The sequence below is a fragment of the Capsicum annuum genome, chromosome 12, assembly GCF_002878395.1.
Source record: "Capsicum annuum cultivar UCD-10X-F1 chromosome 12, UCD10Xv1.1, whole genome shotgun sequence".
Taxonomy (NCBI): Eukaryota; Viridiplantae; Streptophyta; class Magnoliopsida; order Solanales; family Solanaceae; genus Capsicum; species Capsicum annuum.
In genome coordinates, this window is record NC_061122.1 from 186,046,081 (window position 1) to 186,064,789 (window position 18,709).

Here is an 18,709-nt window from a genome sequence, read left to right on the forward strand (position 1 = left end):
GGGTGTCTAGCGAAGATCTAAGTTCCTATGCCTAAAAGGGTAAAGATAAGACCTAAGACGGTGGACTTCATGTTCATAGGATATGCTAAAAGTAGTAAAGCATGTCGGTTTTGGGTTCATAAATATGAATATCCGGATATCAATAAAAATACTGTAATTAAATCAAATAATGCTGAATTCTGTAAACACATTTATCCGTATAAAACTAGTCATGAACAGTCTAGTGGGGGGTCCGAACGACCTCAGGATGAACCAAGTGAGGATGTACATAATGATGAGAATCCAAGACGTAGTACACGTCAAAGAACGTCAACTTCGTTTGGATCAGATTTTGTAACATTTCTCTTAGAAAGTGAACCTCAAACATTTAAAGAAGCGATGGCGTCTTTAGATTTATCCTTTTGGAAAGAGGCAGTCAATAGTGAGATTGATTCAATATTAAGCAACTATACGGTGGAATTGGTTGATCTTACTCCAGAAAATAAACCTTTAATTTCTAAATGGATCTTCAAAAGAAAAATGAAAGTGGATGGTACTATTGACAAATACAAGGCAAGACTTGTAGTAAAAGACTTCAAATAGAAAGAAAGCCTTGATTACTTTGATACATACTCGTTTGTAATGAGGATAACGTCAATTTAGATATTAATTGCCTTGGCGATGATATATGGTCTTAAAATCCATCAAATGGATATGAAAATAGCATTCCTAAATGGAGAAGTGGAGGAAGAAATTTAAATAGAACAACCTGAGGGTTTTGTGGCTCCAAAAAAAGAAAATAAGGTGTGTAAACTTGTTAAGTCACTTTATGGACTAAAACAAGCACCTAAACAGTGGCATGCGAAGTTTGACCAAATCATGTTGGCAAACGGGTTCAAGATAAATGAATGTGATAAATGTGTTTACATTAAAGATACTCCAAACCACCAAGTCATTATTTGTTTGTATGTAGATGATATGTTGATCATTGCTAGAGACATTTCTGACATAAATGCTACGAAATGAATGCTCAAGAGCAAGTTTGATATGAAAGACCTTAGAGTTGACATTGTCAAAGTCTCATTATATTGAAAAGGTACTTGACAAATTGAAGTATTTGGAATTTAGTATTGCCAAGACTCCATTGGATGTGAGCTTTGCACTTCAAAAGAATGAAGGTAAAAGTGACTCATAATTGGAGTATGCAAGAGTTTTGGGATGTTTAATGTATATAATAGATTGTACACAACCAGACATAGCATGTTCTATTAGTAAGTTAAGTCGGTACACGAGTAATCCCAATAAAACTCATTGGATGGCAATGAAAAGAGTTTTGGGGTATCTTAAATACACTCAAGACTATGCTTTGTATTATAATAAATATCTCACGGTATTTGAAGGATACAGTGTTGCAAATAGGACCACCGAATCGAATGAAGTAAAATCTACGAGTGGATATGTATTTACTATAGGTGGAGGAGCAGTCTCTTAGAAATCATCCAAACAGACATTTGTTGCTCGCTCTATAATGAAATTAGAATTTATCGCATTAGATAAAGTTGGTGAAGAAGCAGAATAGCTCCGAAATTTGTCAAAAGATATTTCTTATTGGTCCAAACCATTGGCACCAGTATGTATACACTGTGATAGTCAAGCTGCAATAGGTAGGGCAGGGAGCATGATGTACAATGGTAAATCTCGTCACATAAGACGGAGACATAATACCATTAGAGAACTTCTCTCTAGTGGAATTATCACTGTTGACTATGTGAAGTCAAAGGATAATGTGTCAAATCTACTTACGAAAGGCCTATCTAGAGAAGGATTTGAGAGGACATCCAAGAGAATAGGTTTATGGCCTAGGACAAGTCAGCATAGCGGTAACTCTACCTAGCAGAATGGAGATCCCAACAGTTAGGTTCAAGAAGATCAAACAAAGTTGTGTCTGGCAGGTTCAACATTGTCAATATATCCAACCCTTTCTCATGATGTAGACAATGTTTAGTAAACAAGGATAAGACTTATGGAGTGAAGTCTTTTAATGATTATCTAAGTTTGGCAGATTTGACCAAATAGTTTAATCTATAGGATTGAACGTTTAGAAATTACCTATGTGAGGGTGAAGTGAAAAACGCTTCAAGGAGAATATTAGTAAAGGCATATTCTTTAAGCTCTCGTGAGATCGAAACGTGTTCATGGCTGAAACGAAAAAAATCGTAAGATCCATAAATGGTAAAATGCAGGTTGTGTGACATGTGTTATCTAGGTGTACATTAAAGCTTGATGGTTCAAAGATATCAAATCTACCGATTGACCGAGTGCATCCGATGCATGTTCACTACGGAAAGTTCAAAGGGAAACCCACTTATCTAGATGCAATCAGTCTTTGCTTGATAATCACATACTTGTCCGTAAAGTTTTACGAAAAGATAGTCATTCCCCATTCATGTGGGGGATTGTTGGGTTAAAGATTAAAAGTATGAATGAAAAATGGAGGAAACCAAATAGAGGAAAAAATTGAGATAACACTAAAATTTGAAAGTATACTCAAAAAATGGGAAAGTCTACTAATTCTCCCACATTGGTGGGAGAAGGAAACTTTCAAGTGTTTATATTAAGGAACACTTACTCCACATGGTAAGTGAGGCATGAACCAAGAGGTGCTTCACGCCGTCGTCGTCGCTCGACCTTGGATTTGAATTCTGATTTGGCAAATGATCTATCGATGAGATCTATTTTTTTGGACAAAATTTATTTGAACAGTCCGAAAAAACAAAGGAAAAAACGTAACCAGTTTGTTTGTAGTTTTTGAACCTCCATTAACGTGCATGCTTATGGTTGTGGACACACATTTTCTCAGGACTGTTTAGAAAGGATACACCTTTTCGGTGAACCATTGCCACCTTTCGGAAGGGGCACCTAATGGCTATATAAACCTGCATTTTTTCATAGGATTGTTTGAGGTACCACTACAGTCAGATTGTTAGGCCATTTTATCCTGGGAGGAATATTCTGCAACATCGGGTATTTGAGGGGAATTATTTCCTTAAGGACACTCCATGAATTCGGACGACTTGACCTTTTTCTGTTTCATCTAACTTTCTGGAAAAAAAAAACACTTCTTTGAAAGGTCATTTTGATCTTGTGTTGAAGGTGTTGCATAACTTCATAAGTGTTCTTGTTTTGTACTTGAACTTGTGTTGAAGTTATTGTGCCTAAATACAGATCCTGTGTACCCGTAAAACAACACTTACTTGTGATCGAGTAATGAGTCAAAGGTAACTAAGTTTAAGTAACAAAAAGGTGATATTAACTTGGTCGACTGAGATTAAATGAAAAGTGGGTCTTACATTTGGGGCCAATTTTTGCATTTGAGATTATAAGTTGTGTCACTTTGTCTTAGATTTGAAACTTATTAGTCACGTGTAATTCATTCACTCTACTTTAACTCCATGTTCAATCAAAGTATATAACACATAAATTGAAACGGAAGAAAACAGTTAAAGGACAAATTGGCTCTTAAGAGGCAGTTCATTTTTGTTAAACATGAGAAGGTTTTCCCTGTGTTTCCTTATGGAATATCCACATCTACGAGTACATAATTTTAAATAAAAATAAGTGTGGTCCAGTTGCCTTGTGGAATTAGCTTCACAAGTTATAACAAGCTAAGAAAATTCAAATATTATGATATTTTTGTCGTTGTTATTGTTTCTGATCATTTTCCATCTCGTGCCAAATACGCCTGTCTACTTGACCTCAAGTCAAGTCCCATGAATTTTCTGGCTCATTCTAATTTTATAGTAGTTTAATAATTTCATTAAAAAAATACAAATATAAGATAAATGTGTGGGTTTTTTAAATAATACCTTAGGTAAAGCAGTGATAAATAAAATATAAACAGACAGAATAATAACGACAGAATAATAACTACTGTTTCCATGATTCTATTTAATAACAGTGAGACAATGGTATTACAATTAGAAGCTGTTACAGTTCTGAACAAATGGTCCGGCTATGCACACAAGAACTTAGTTACTGAATAATGTGGATATTCTATTTATATTCAGTAAATATTGTGATACTCCAATATCTTGGGCCACAACAAGCAAGATAATGGGCAGATTGATGCACTAAAATTTCCTTTATGCAAGGGGATTCAGAAATGGCCAGGACCACAAGGGTACAGGATCTTATAAGTACATTTTATGGACAGAAGACAACTCTATATTTGGTTCCACTAGGACAAATTAATGTATTAATTGCATCATCTTGAGGGTAGCTAAAAGAATTTGGGCATCTTTGCTTAAAGAATTTCGAATAGTTCGTCTCACCACAATCACCAGAAGTGCAACAATATTCATTGGTATTGAAAACAGTGCAAGGATTGTTGCATCCTCCGGAAGTCCTTAGCTCCTTCGGACACTATCCTATGATGTCCGCGGTGCAGCTGATTCTGTTGGGGCAATTATCAGTTGATCTAGGACGAAACTCCATGGGGAGATTGAAACCATTGACAAGAGATATATTGAAGAAATCGAGATTGTTAAATTGGTTTAGGGCGTATTCAGCCAGTGTTTGGGGGTGTGCCATAAGCTTTGCATTCGAGAAGGCCATTGCAGTCCCCTGTTTGACAGTGACCTTTGCCTGATTTGCCGAAATTGCAATTAGTTCGACCCCAAATACGGCCACTATTAGTTTGGATTCTCCATACTCCACCATAGTCGAGTCTTTGGCCACCACCAGGAACTGCTGCTGCCCACACTGTGAAGGGGCAGTTATTTCGAATGTCAATTACTGGTGCTGCTTGTTGAGCTGTAGGAGCTGGTCAGAACACCACCTTATAGTTGGCTACTTCAGGGCAAGTAAAAATGTTGCTAGTATCATCCATAGGGTAACTATAAGCCGAAGGACATCTATCCTTAAAGAACCTCGAAAAGTCGGTCGGACCACAACTTGCAGAAGTTCAACAATATTCGTCAGCCTTGAAAACTGTACAAGGATTGTTGCATCCTCCAGGAGCCCTTAATACGGTTGGACACTGTTCTATGATGCGGCAGTGCAACTAACTCCACGAGCACACCCACCAGATGTAGGACTAAACTCCATCGGCACATTGAATCCATCAACGAGAGATATATCAAAAAAATCGGAATTATCTAATTGGTTTAGGGCGTATTTAGCCAAAGTGGTTGGGGGCTCCCCAAAACCTTGGCATTTGAGAAGGCCACTGTAGTCCCCTGTTTGTGTAACACCCCGTACTTTCAGGCTAGAATTTAGACCGTCGTTCCTACGCGTATAGACCCGAACTACATAATTCCTTGTTAATATATGTGCGGTCATCAATCTTACAGTGTGAGAATACCTTTGAATATGAATTGAGGTCACAAAAACCCCCCAACTCTAAGACGAGTTGAAAATATTTCTAGCGATTAAGTTTCAGTGGACGTTTAAACTTGGGTCAACTTCCATCGACCATAACTTCTTGTATATATCTAAGTAGAGGGCCTACTATATATCAAATGAAAGTTCTTCGAAGTAGCTTTCCAACGATACCAATTTCGCCAAAATCCGATACCCGAGCAAAAATTTTCAGCCATTTTTGTGAGAGAGGCAGTAGCTACGCGCGATTAGCGTGCGACGCACGCTCCATCGCACACACCTAATTTTTTGGTTCTGTTTTCGCATTTTTAAGGGCAATTTGGACCTTTAACTCACCCAAGGTCTGTCCATAACATAAGATTCACGCCCCAAAAGCAGAATATAATCCATAATTCAATTTTTCCTCTCAAATTAAAACCCTAATTTCCCTCAAGATCAAGAATCAAGATCTTAAGTTCAAGACTTCAAGAAAAGGGTCAAGATCCGGGTTCCATCTATCAATATCTAGGTTCCATATTTCAACTCTTATAGTCTAAGGTACGTGGGGTTAATCCTAAAAACTACATGGGCTTGAAAACACTAGAGCATGATTTTAAGATTTTTAAGCATGAATTTTAAAAGGGTTTTGGAATCTATGTTTTAAATTATGTATTCAGAATGTTTCAATGTTACTATTTCTTTGGCCTTGTGGTCCTTTCCCCTAAATTGATTTACATGTATATGTATGAAAATTGAGATTAAAGATTGTTTGAGAGCGCAAATTATGAACTCCCTCTCTTGTATTGAATTGAAGTTTATGGTTTTGTCGGAAAAAAGTTGAAATGCATATTTTATGATTGAAAGTAGTTTTCTCAATGTCATAGTATTTGAACATGATTTAGAGATGATGAGAGGGTGTTTCTTGATATAACTATGTTTTGTGTTAAAGAGAAAGAATTGCATGAAATTAAAAATCTTGACATGACCACCTTTGTTTACTGAATTGTTGATAAAGAGAATTGCTTGCATGGTTTTACATAAGTTTTAAAGAATAAGTTTATTGAAAAGAATTATTGATATGGTGGTCCTGAATTCCATGATTTGAGAATAGAGATATAAGTTGCTATAAATGGCTCAGAGAATGTGACTTGCAAGTCAGTGGTATGACGATACCATGTAAATATATACCATAGCAGAATTAGAGTCTTCAGAACTTTATTTCAGAGTTTGCATGTTGTAAAGAATTAATAATGGGCTTAAAGAGGGTTAGGTGGTTACCCGAAGAGAGCACGATTCAATCAACTCATAGCCTAAAACTCATATTTTACCGATACGGGTATGTTACTTTTGTATGCTGGCGATGACCCTATGGCGTAGTAGAGATTCAGAGACTCCAGCCCTTGCGGCAAACTTGGGTTGGAGGCTTGGCTGCCGAGTTAAGGGCAGATTCCATATAGCCCGTGGAATTATAGAATTATAGGGTAAACCACCTAACGCAGAAGTAAAACAAAGAGTGTCACGGAGCTCAGATAATTTTACAGAGTCTTTTAAATATGTCCATGTGATTTTACCTTATGATATATTTATGAATTGTTTTAAATTGCTCTCATATATGTTGAATACCAATTAGTATTTTGAATTTGCTCTGCGTACCAGTACAATTGTATTGACCCCTAGCTCTCAGGGTCTGAGACTCAATCTAGAGGTCTGGATAAGCAGTAGAGGTTTCATTCAGAAGAGACGTGTCGAGTGGTGAGCCTTCTTTATTCCAGAAGGCCTGTTTATTTCAGATTTATGTTAGCTATTCATATTTGGGTCTGCTGGGGGCCTTGTCCCAGTTTTCAGACAGTTGTCATTTTATCATGTAGTAGAGATTTCGCAGACTGGTTCAGATATTGTTTAGTTGTTGTTGGATTTTACTTTCCATCTTTAAATTGAATTCAGAATGACCATGATTTCGTATTATATTTCATTCCACATCTTCTTTTATTGTATGAACGTTGTGCATTACTGCCAGATAGAGAGGAGCGTCCGAGCCTTCATGGTTTGGGATGCTCTTCACGGCCAGGGCCTCAGTTCGGGTCGTGACAGTTTGACATTTCCCCTGGCCCGATTCATCAAAATTATAGCCAGTTCGGGCCCATATTCTTGCTTGTGTAGTCCTTGATGGGATATTGAGCATCCATGCTTGGCCAGGGCCTAGCCGTTGACCACCTCCAGCTTGGATGCAGCCCAAACAGTGTAAGAACAATTGTTTCGGATTTCAAATATGATGGCGCTGTCAATGGACGTGAAGTGGGGGAAAATAAAAATGGACAAGTATTTGAAGAGGCACATTTTTTTTTAAGGAAAACCAAGTAGCTTGTACCTGGGATTTAAAAGATGATCAGCACAAAGGTGGAGTCGACTACAAAAGTTAAGTCTTTCGTCAAACAAGTGGTGCTATTGATATTACGAAAAGTCACTCTGAAAGACATTAAATTGATTTAGTCCATCACAATAGTACATGAATATAAAATGCTTAATTTTCTAAGTAAAATCGTCAAGGAAAATATTACGGCGTCACTGATTCTTTTTGCTATATGTTCTGCGAAGCTTATGCATTTTTTAGCGTGAATTGTGTGAGCCTGCAACCTAATGACACGAGTAAAAGCCAAAATGACCAAAATAATGGTAAAAAAAATTGTGACATAACTATTTCTAGTGCAGTAATTTACTACGCTATGTATGAAATGAGTGATTTTTAAAGTTAAATTGCGTCAGTCGATTCTAAATTCTTGTGAATATGATTAATGGGGTTAATAAAGCATTTTAGAAACTTTTCTTCTGAATAAAAGACTGCAACTATATGTTTCGGAAGGGTGCAAGATGCAGCTGTTAAATAATTTGTACAGAATCTTTTGGCAGCTGCTAAGCGGCTATCAAAATGATCAACAAAGACAGTGGTTTATGTAAGATTGGTAAGATTGGAAGGGCATTGGCTAATTCAGAATTGAACACGTGTGGAAACTATATGATAAACTAGTTTCCACACTAGTCCAAATTATTTTTTGTGAGCTTAAATGTAGAGTAGATAGGAGGATGTGAACAACGCGTATCACAGTAAATGATTAGTTGGGTAGGAGCGTTATCTTGCGTTCAAGGGTGTTTGCTTGTTCATGTTGTTGTGCACTAGCTAAGTAGCCATAGTATGGTAGTTCAGGATTTAGATGTAGATGTTGAGGTGGAGTTAGACGTAGATGTTGAGGTGGAGTTGATCCCTGCTAATGATATTTGTCATATGTTGTTTATTGTGTTTGTATGATTGCATTTTCTTTAGATCGATTATTGTTTCTTTATGGTAGACAACTATTTCCTTATTAGTTATTACATTTTCTTCCCTGCTTCCTTCTTGGATCTACTACACTTTGTTGAGTTCATAGTAGATGAAAGAAGTGTGAATGAAAAAATGGAGAGTAAAAGGGTGGAGGGAAGGAGACACTAAAAATGGAAAGTGTACTCCCAAATGGCAAGTTTACTCTTTCTCCTACATTGGTGGAAGAAGAGAACTTGAGAGTGTTTATATTGAGAAACACTAACTCCACATGGATAGTGAGGCAAGAACTAGATGATGCCTCGCGCCGTCGTCGTCGTCGCTCGCTCAGCTTCGGATTTGGATCGATGAGATCTATCTTTTTGGACAAACTTTATTTGAATTCCGAAAAATGCCTAAAGGAATAACACAGTAAATATTTTTTCTGTGTTCGATACTCCATTTATATGCATTTTGGTGATGTTTTTCTGAATTAATGCGTTGTTTCAATGAACGTTGAACAGATGCACTGTTACAATAAACAGATGCACTATTCCAGTGAACAGATGCACTGTTACAGTAAACAGATGCACTGTTACAGTAACAAATGCACTGTTCCAGTGAACTGGTGCACTGTTTCGCAAAATGGTGTAATGTTTCAGCAAAAATACTATACTGATTTGGGGAAAAACAGCCATGCAATTTCAGAATAGTCACACATCTAAGTTGAACTAATGTCACCTTTTCGAACAGGCATGTTATGGCTATAAAAACCTGCCTTCTTCCACAAGTTTAATGCAATGAAATTTTCAGAATAAAAAAAAACTCTCTTCTTTTCTTTACAAATATTCTGTGTAATCAATCAAAGTGTTTTGTGCGTTCGAAGAATCCGCTTATTTGAGGTACCACTATAGTCGGATTGAAGGCCATTTTATCCTGGGAGGAAAAATTCCACAACCTCGGGTACAGTGAGGGGAATTATTTCCTTTAGGAAATTCCGTGAATTCGGATGACTTGGCCTATTCAATTTCTGCTACATCTTATTTTTCCTGAAAAATAAATACACCTCTTGGAAAGGTCATTTTGATCTTGTGTTAAGGGTATTTGATACTTCATTGTGTTCTTATTTATACTTGAACTCTAGTTGAAGTTGTTGTCGTAATATACAGATTCTGCATACCCGACCATATTGTGGGAGATAACAATCTTAAGGAAATAATTTATAGAATCTGTATTGCTTATTTTTGGAGATTAAAGCTTAAGCTTTCTACTCCGCTTGAATTTAACTAGTGATTAGAAGACATAAATTCTTCATCACAAGTTAAGGTTCACTCGGTTGACGATTCAAAGTAATAAAAACTTCATCGTTAACTGGAAATAAGAAAAAGAGTTTTAAGTTATTTAACTTTATAAATAGTATTCTGAATAATTACTATGTTTTCTGTCTTGTGGTGACAGAAAAAATGACAACTGAAAGTCAAATGCATGATGTGGCTATGACTGTGGGGGCAAACAATATTGCTTCATCAAGCCGCACAAATGCTCCGCCAACAATGGCACCAGCGGAGAAGCCCAAAAAATTTTCGGGCATTGATTTCAAGTGATGGCAGCAAAAGATGTTCTTTTACCTCACCACTTTTTGTCTACAACGGTTCACTAGCGAAGACGCTCTTGAGGTGCTCGAGGAAACCTCGGGCAAATACCGCTTCGTTATTGTAGAAGCTTGAAAATATTTGGACTTTCTTTGCAGGAATTATATTCTGAGTGGTCTCCAAGACGACCTCTACAATGTTTCTAGTGGAACCAAGACATCAAAGGAACTGTGCGGGGTACTTGAACGGAAATATAAGATGGAGGATGCGGGAATTAAGAAATTCCTTGTTGCACGATTCCTAGACTTCAAAATGATCGATAGCAAATCTGTCTCTCAAATACAGGAGTTGCAAGTCATCATACATGATCTCCTAGCAAAAGGTATATCTTTGAAAAATACCTTAGTTGAACAAATTAAAAATGTTCTTAATACTCACATAAACTGTTTTGTAGGTTTAATTGTGAATGATGCTTTCCAAATAGCAGTGATAGTTGAGAAGCTACCACCTTTGTGGAAAGACTTCAAAAACTACTTAAAGCATAAGCGCAAGGAGATGACTATTGAAGATCTTATTATCCGACTTCGTATTAAAGAGGACAATAAAGCTGCCAAAAGAAGGTCAAAGAGGAATTCTACAATTAATGGAGCATATATTGTAGAAGATGACCAAAACAATTCGAAGAAAAGAAAGAAAGTTGAACATGGAAGCAATCAACCCAAGAAAAAGTTCAAGGAAAAATGCTTCAATTATGGCAAAATTGGCCATAAGTCCACAGATTGTCGAGCCCCGAAGAAAGGAAAGAAGAAGGATCAAGCAAATATGATTGAATCCAACAAAGAATGCGATGATTTGTGTGCTATGTTCTCAGAATGCAACTTGGTGGGGAATCCTCGCGAATGGTGGATGGATTTTGGTGCCACCCTCCATGTATGTGCCAACAAGGAGTTGTTTTCGTCATTTGCTCCAGCTCAAATAGAATAAATGATCTGCATGGTTAACTCCGCTACTGCTAAAGTAGAGAGAACAGGAAAAAATTATTTAAAGATGACTTCCGACAAGGTCTTGACACTGAACAATGTGTTATATGTTTGGGAGTTACGTAGGAACTTAATTTCTGTTTCACTCCTAGATAAGAACGGATTCAAATGTGTAACCGTTTCTGAAAAAATTGTAATTAGCAAAGGATAAATGTATGTAGGGAAAAGCTATTTGACCGAAGGCCTTTATAAGATGAATGTAATGACTGTTGAAATAAATAAAAGTTTAAATTCTTCTTATTTGCTTGAGTCTTATGATTTGTGGCATGAACATTGAGGCCATATTAATTACAAATTATTATGAAAAGTGATTAACTTAGAATTTTTGCCAAACTTTGAGTGTAATAAATCAAAGTGTCAAACATGTGTGGAATCGAAGTATGCAAAGCATCCTTATAAATCCGTTGAAAGGAATTTCAATCCCTTAGTCTTAATACACACTGACGTTTGTGATATGAAGTCAACACTATCACGTAGTGGAAAAAAGTATTTCATAACTTTTATTGACGATTGCACTAGATATTGTTATGTCTACTTGCTAAATAGTAAGGATGAAGCAATAGATCCATTTAGGCAATATAAAACTGAGTTGAAAATCAGTTAGACAAAAAGATCAAAATGATAAGAAGTGATGGGGGCGGAGAATTTGAATCTCTCTTTGCGCAAATATGTATAGAGAACGTAATAATTCATCAAACTACAGCCCCATATTCACCTCAATCTAATGGAATTGCGGAAAGGAAAAATCAAACTTTGAAGAAAATGATGAAATCCTTACTTATAAGTTTTGGTTTAGCGCAAAACTTATGAGGGGAGGCTATCCTTATGGCTAATCGTATATTCAACAAAGTGCCCCATAGTAATACAGAATCAATTCCTTACAAAAAATGGAAAGGAAGGAAACCCAACTTGAAATATTTCAAAGTGTGGGGGTGTCTAGTGAAGGTTCAAGTTTCTATACCTAAAAGGGTTAAGATAGGACCTAAAACATTGGACTGTGTGTTCATAGGATATGCAAAAAGTAGTAAAGCATGTCGATTTTTAGTTCATAAATCCGAACATCCGGATATTAATGAAAATATGGTAATTGAATCAGACAATTCTGAATTTTTTGAAAACATTTACCCGTATAAAACTAGACATGAATAGTCCAGTGGAGGATCTAAACGACCTCGAGATGACCAAGTGAGAGTACATAATGAAGAAAATCCAAGACGTAGTACACGTCGAAGAACGTCAAATTTGTTTGGATAAGATTTTGTAATATTTCTCTTAGAAGATGAGCCTCAAACATTTAAAGAAGCGATGTCGTCGTCAGACTCATCCTTTTGGAAAGAGGCAGTCAATAGTGAGATAGATTCAATCTTAAGCAACCATATATGGGAATTGATTGACTTTCTTCTCGGAAATACACCTTTAGGTTCTAAATGGATCTTCAAAAGGAAAATGAAGGCGGATGGTACTATTGACAAATACAAGGCAAGACTTGTAGTAAAAGGCTTCAAACAGAAGGAAGGCCTTGATTACTTTGATACATACTCGCCAGTAACAAGGATAAACTCGATTTGAATGTTAATTGCCTTGGCGGCGGTATATGATCTTCAAATCCATCAAATAGATGTGAAGAACTCATTCCTAAATGGAGACTTGGAGGAAGAAATATACATGGAACAACCTGAGGGTTTTGTCGTTCCAAGAAAAGAAAATAAGGTGTATAAAATTGTTAAGTTAGTTTATGGACTAAAACAAAAACCTAAGAAATGGCATGCAAAGTTTGATCAAACCATATTGGCAAACGAATTCAAGATAAATGAATGTGATAAATATGTTTACATTAAAGACACTCCAAATCACCAAGTCATTGTTTGTTTATATATGGATGATATGTTAATCATCAGTTGAGACATTTTTGACATAAATGCAACAAAATGAATGCTCGAGAGCAAGTTTGATATGAAAGACCTTGGAGTTGCAAATGCGATCTTAGGTATAAGAATCCATAGAACTCCACAAGGGTTAGCATTGCACAGTCTCATTATATCAAAAAATTACTTTACAAGTTCAAGTATATGGAATTCGGTATTGCCAAGACTCCATTGGATGTGAACTTTGCACTTCGAAAGAATGAAGGTGAAAGTGACTCACAATTGGAGTACGCAAGAGTATTGGGATGTTTAATGTATATAATGAATTGTACATGACCAGACATAGCCTGTACTATTGGTAAATTGAGTTGGTACATGAGTAATCCCAACAAAACTCATTGGATGGCAATGAAAAGAGTTTTGGGGTATCTTAAATACGCTCAAAACTATGCTTTGCATTATAATAAATATCCTGCGGTAATTGAAGGATATAGTGATGCAAATTGGATCACCGGATCGAACGAAGTAAAATCCACAAGTGGATATATATTTATTATCGGTGGAGGAGCATTTTCTTGGAAATCATCCAAACAAACTTATATCACTCGCTTTACAATGGAATCTGAATTTATCGCATTAGATAAAGTCGGTGAAGAAACAGAATGGCTCCATAATTTCTTGGAAGATATTTCGTATTTGCCCAAGACAGTGGCACCAGTATGTATACACTGTGATAGCCAAGCGGCAATAGGTAGGACAGATAGCATGATATACAATGGTAAATCTCGTCACATACTACGGAGACATAATACCATTAGGGAACTTCTCTCTAGTGGAATTATCACTATTGACTATGTAAAGTCAAAGGATAATGTGTCGGATCCACTTACAAAAGGCCTATCTAGAAAAGGAATGGAAAGAACATCCAAGGGAATAGATTTAAGGCCTAGGACGAGTCAGCATGGCGGTAACTCTACCTAGCAGACTCGAGATCCCAAGAGCTAGGTTCAAGAAGATCAAACAAAGTTGTGTCTGACAGGTTCAACATTGTCAAATATCTAACCCATTCTTATGATGTAGACAATGTTTAGTAAACAAGGATAAGACTTTAGGTGAAAAGTCTTTTAATGATTATCTAAATTTGACATATTTGACCAAATAGTTTAATCTACAGGATTGAACGTTTAAAAATCACCTATGTGAGGTCGAAGTGGAAGCCGCTTCAACGAGAATGTTAGTAAAGGCCTATTCTCTAAGCTCTCATGAAACCGGGACGTGTTCATGGCTAAAAAGAACAAAACCATGAGAACCATAAACGTTAAAAGGCTGGTTGTGTGACATATATTGTCTAGGTGTACAATAAAGTTCAACGGTTCAAAGATATCAAATCTACCGATTGACCGAGTGCATCTGATGCATGTTCACTACGAAAAGTTCAAAGGAAAACCCACTTATCCAAATGAAATCAGTCTTTGCTTGATGATCACATACTTGTCCGTAAAACTTTTACAAAGAATAGCCATTCACATTCATGTGGGGGATTATTGGGTTCATAGTAGATGAAAGAAGTATGAATGGAAAAATGGAGAGTAAATGGGTGGAGGGAAGGAGACACTAAAATTGGAAAGTGTACTCCAAAATTGGCAAGTTTACTCTTTCTCTCACATTGGTAGAAGAAGAGAACTTGAGAGTGTTTATATTGATAAACACTGACTCCACACGGATAGTGAGGCAATAACTAGATGATGCCTCGCGCCGTCATCGTCGTCGGTTGCTCGGCTCGACTTCGAATTTGGATTTGAAAAATGATCGATCGATGAGATCTATATTTTTGGACAAACTTTATTTGAATTCCAAAAAATGCCAAAAGGAATAACACAGTAAATATTTTTCTGTGTTCGATACTCTATTTATATGCATTTTGGTGATGTTTTTCTGAATTGATGTGTTGTTTCAGTGAACGTTGAACAGATGCACTGTTCCAGGAAACAAATGCACTGTTACTATTCCAGTGAACAGATGCACTGTTCCAGTGAACTGGTGCACTGTTTCGCGAAATGGTGCAATGTTTCAGCAAAAATACTATACTGTTTTGGGGAAAAACAGCCATGCAATTTCAGAATAGTCACACTTCTAAGTTGAACCAATGTCACCTTTCCGAACAGGCATGTTATGGCTATAAAAACCTGCCTTCTTCCACAGGTTTGATGCAATGAAATTTTCAGAATAAAAAAAACTCTCTTCTTTTCTTTACAAATATTCTGTGTGATCAATCAAAACGTTCTGTGCGTTCGAAGAATCCGCCTATTTGAGGTACCGCTATAGTCGGATTGAAGGCCATTTTATCCTGGAAGGAAAAATTCTACAACCTCGGGTACTATGAGGGGAATTATTTCCTTAAGGAAATTTCGTGAATTCGGACGACTTGGCCTATTCAATTTCTGCTTCATCTTATTTTTCCTAAAAAATAAATACACCCCTTGGAAAGGTCATTTTGATCTTGTGTTGAGGGTATTTGTTACTTCATTGTGTTCTTGTTTATACTTGAACTCTAGTTGAAGTTGTTGTAATATACAGATTCGCATACCCGACCATATTTTGGGAGATAACACACTTGAGCCGAGGGTCTTTCGAAAATAACCTCTCTTCCTCTCCCAAATAGTGGTAAGATTTGCGTACAGTTTATCCTCTCCCAACCTTACTTGTGAAATTTCATTGTTTTTGTGAGCTTTACATGTAGAGTGAGATTGACCCATGCGTTCTGTTTCTGCTTCCTTTTTACTGCTTTGTAAAGGAATAAACTTGTCACTGCTCTTTCATAGTTGGAGTGCCTATGACATCCTTTCATCTGTAACTCACTAATCTCAACTCTTCCAATATTCCACCAGCCCTACGGCCAGTAAAGTGGTCAAATTTACTCTCTTTTATTATATAAAAGACTTTCAAATTTTGTGATATTAAATTAAAGATGCTCGAATGTATCAAATATTCTCTTTATCCTTGTTATTTTAAACATAAAATTAAAGAGTTGAGAAAAATAGATCTTTCCTCGAAACAAATTAAAAACAAAAATAAAACAAACAAATCAAAACTACTTTTTTAGTTCCTGTCCATATTAAAAATAAATATTTTTTAAGATTTATACAATGAAGAAAAGAAGCATTAAATAAAAATATATAATAAATAAAAATAATTTAATCAATTATCTTCTAATTAATACTCTCTTAAAAATGTACAACTTAAATTTTTTTTATAATATCTATTAAATGAAGAAAGAAGCATTAAATAAAAATGTGTAATAAATAAAAATAATTTAATCAATTATCTTCTAATGAATACTCTCTTAAAAATGTACAACTTAAAAAAGTAATAACTAATTAAAATGACATCTGATTAGAAACGAGAAAACCTGAAACTTTTAATATTGACATGGAGGCTCGGTCAGGGAGCCAAACCTATAAAGAAAAAAAATTCCACAAATCATATGAGCCAGGTCTTGATAGCCATACAGCACTCACCACGCAGGCGAGAGTGGCATATTTAACCAACCCACCCTTTCTAAATATTCCCTTATCATCCCACATTTTCCTTTTATATTCAATTATTTCCTTTCACACTTTGCGTAGATGCCAATGTGGGAGGGTATATTGGATCTTTTCTGCTTCATTCTACTGTATCGTTAAAATTTATTGTTCGATTAAAAAATTTAATTATATAATAATCAATTTAATAACATTATATTATTCTTTTATTATTATTAATTTCTCATCTGATATTTGATATTTACATTAAAGTTCGATTGATCAAGGTTCATACAATATTGCAAGGTTTTTAAGGAGCAACTCTGAATTTTTTTCATATCAAATTCAAATTTGACATTTCTGATTAAAAATGAAGGTATCCCAACTATTACACCACAATCTATGTTCCTCATTTAGCCTCTTTTATCTATTTTATTCTTTAATTGTATTCGTCGTCTAGCTAATGATATATTGACAAATATCGAACCAATTATACATGCATGAAAAATATTCATACTAAGAGGATATAGTGAAAATATTGCATATCCAAATACATTGGTCCAAACAAATATGAAATAAGAGTAAAAAAAAAAATTCAAATCAATTATGTACTGATAATTAAATGGGAAAATCACGAGACATGCAATATTAAAAAAATACTTCATCTGTTTATTTTTACTTTGTCACATTTCAAATATGAAATAAGACTAAAAAATCCAAATCAAATATGTACTGATAATTATACTGTATTGTTAAAATTTATTGTTCTGTAATGATAAAAAATTTAATTATATAATGGTCGATTTGATAGAATTATATTATTCTTTGATTATTATTAATATCTCATCTGATATTTGATATTTTCTCTCTCACACTCATATTTCTTCTTTTTTTTCTTCTTCATAATTTTCATCCAAAGAACTTCGTCAATTGCTTCACAAATAGGTTGTTGCATTCTCAAATTAGGGTTCTCAAATTCTCAATTGAGAGGAATTTCGATTAGACCAAATGCATTTTTGTGATAAACTAGTGTAGGATACGTGCGTTGCATGTATGCATCACGTCAAATTCTTAATCAGTATAAAATGTATAAGAGATGAATATTAGTGTGTGCTTTGTGCCTGATCAAAGTATGTACCTCATTTGACACCAAACACTATAGAAGGAAAAATGGGTGTATTTAGATACAAACTTTATTGTTAATCTATTGCTAAATTGCTTGTAACCAATTTCTTTTTTCCAACTCGGTACTAATCCGCCACAAAATAAGATTAGTGGTAAATTTTATTGTTTAACTTCCATTGATACTTTGTTTTTATTTAGTATGGGAATAACTTAATGTATAAAGCGATATTTCAATATTACTAACACCCATATTTATTATTACTAATTTTGGTGTACGCGCCCCCTACGCGTGTAACTTACTTTAATGAGTTCAAATGTTATACTAAATAAGATTTTTTCTTTAAATAATAAAGAAGAATATAATAATTAGATTTACTATCTTTTGAACATGCAAAGATAAAAAAATTATTTAATTAAACCTAATATTTAGCAAAAAATAATAATTTCAAAGTCAATCGAAATTTATCTACCACCGGTAAACTACAACAAAACAATACGATGATAGAGATATCAAAATAATACAATTAAACCTAACCTTTGCAAAATAAATTTCCTCAAATTTGATCGACATCCATCTACCACCTGTAAACTACAGCAAAATAATACGATAATAGAGATATCATAACAATACAACAAAATCTAATCTTTATACATACAAATAAAATTAATGTAGAGATATCAAAACAATACAATTAAACCTAATCTTTACCTAAATTTTTTTCAAAATCGACCGATATTTATCTACCACCTATAAACTACAACAAAATAATACGATAATAAAAATATCAAAATAATACAACTAAACCTAACCTTTACACCAAAAAAATCATAAACTTATTACTTCAGTAGAAACCACAAAGGTACTCAACAACGAAAGTTTGTTATTCATGATCAATAAACCCAATGTCATAGAAAAGAAAATTTAAAACCTAGAAAC

General features: G+C 35.1%; 1 pseudogene; it reads right to left on the bottom strand.

Annotated features, from left to right (window-relative positions):
* Positions 1–3,943: 3,943 nt before the first annotated feature.
* On the bottom strand, positions 3,944–4,804 carry LOC107849678 (annotated as a pseudogene).
* Positions 4,805–18,709: the final 13,905 nt, after the last annotated feature.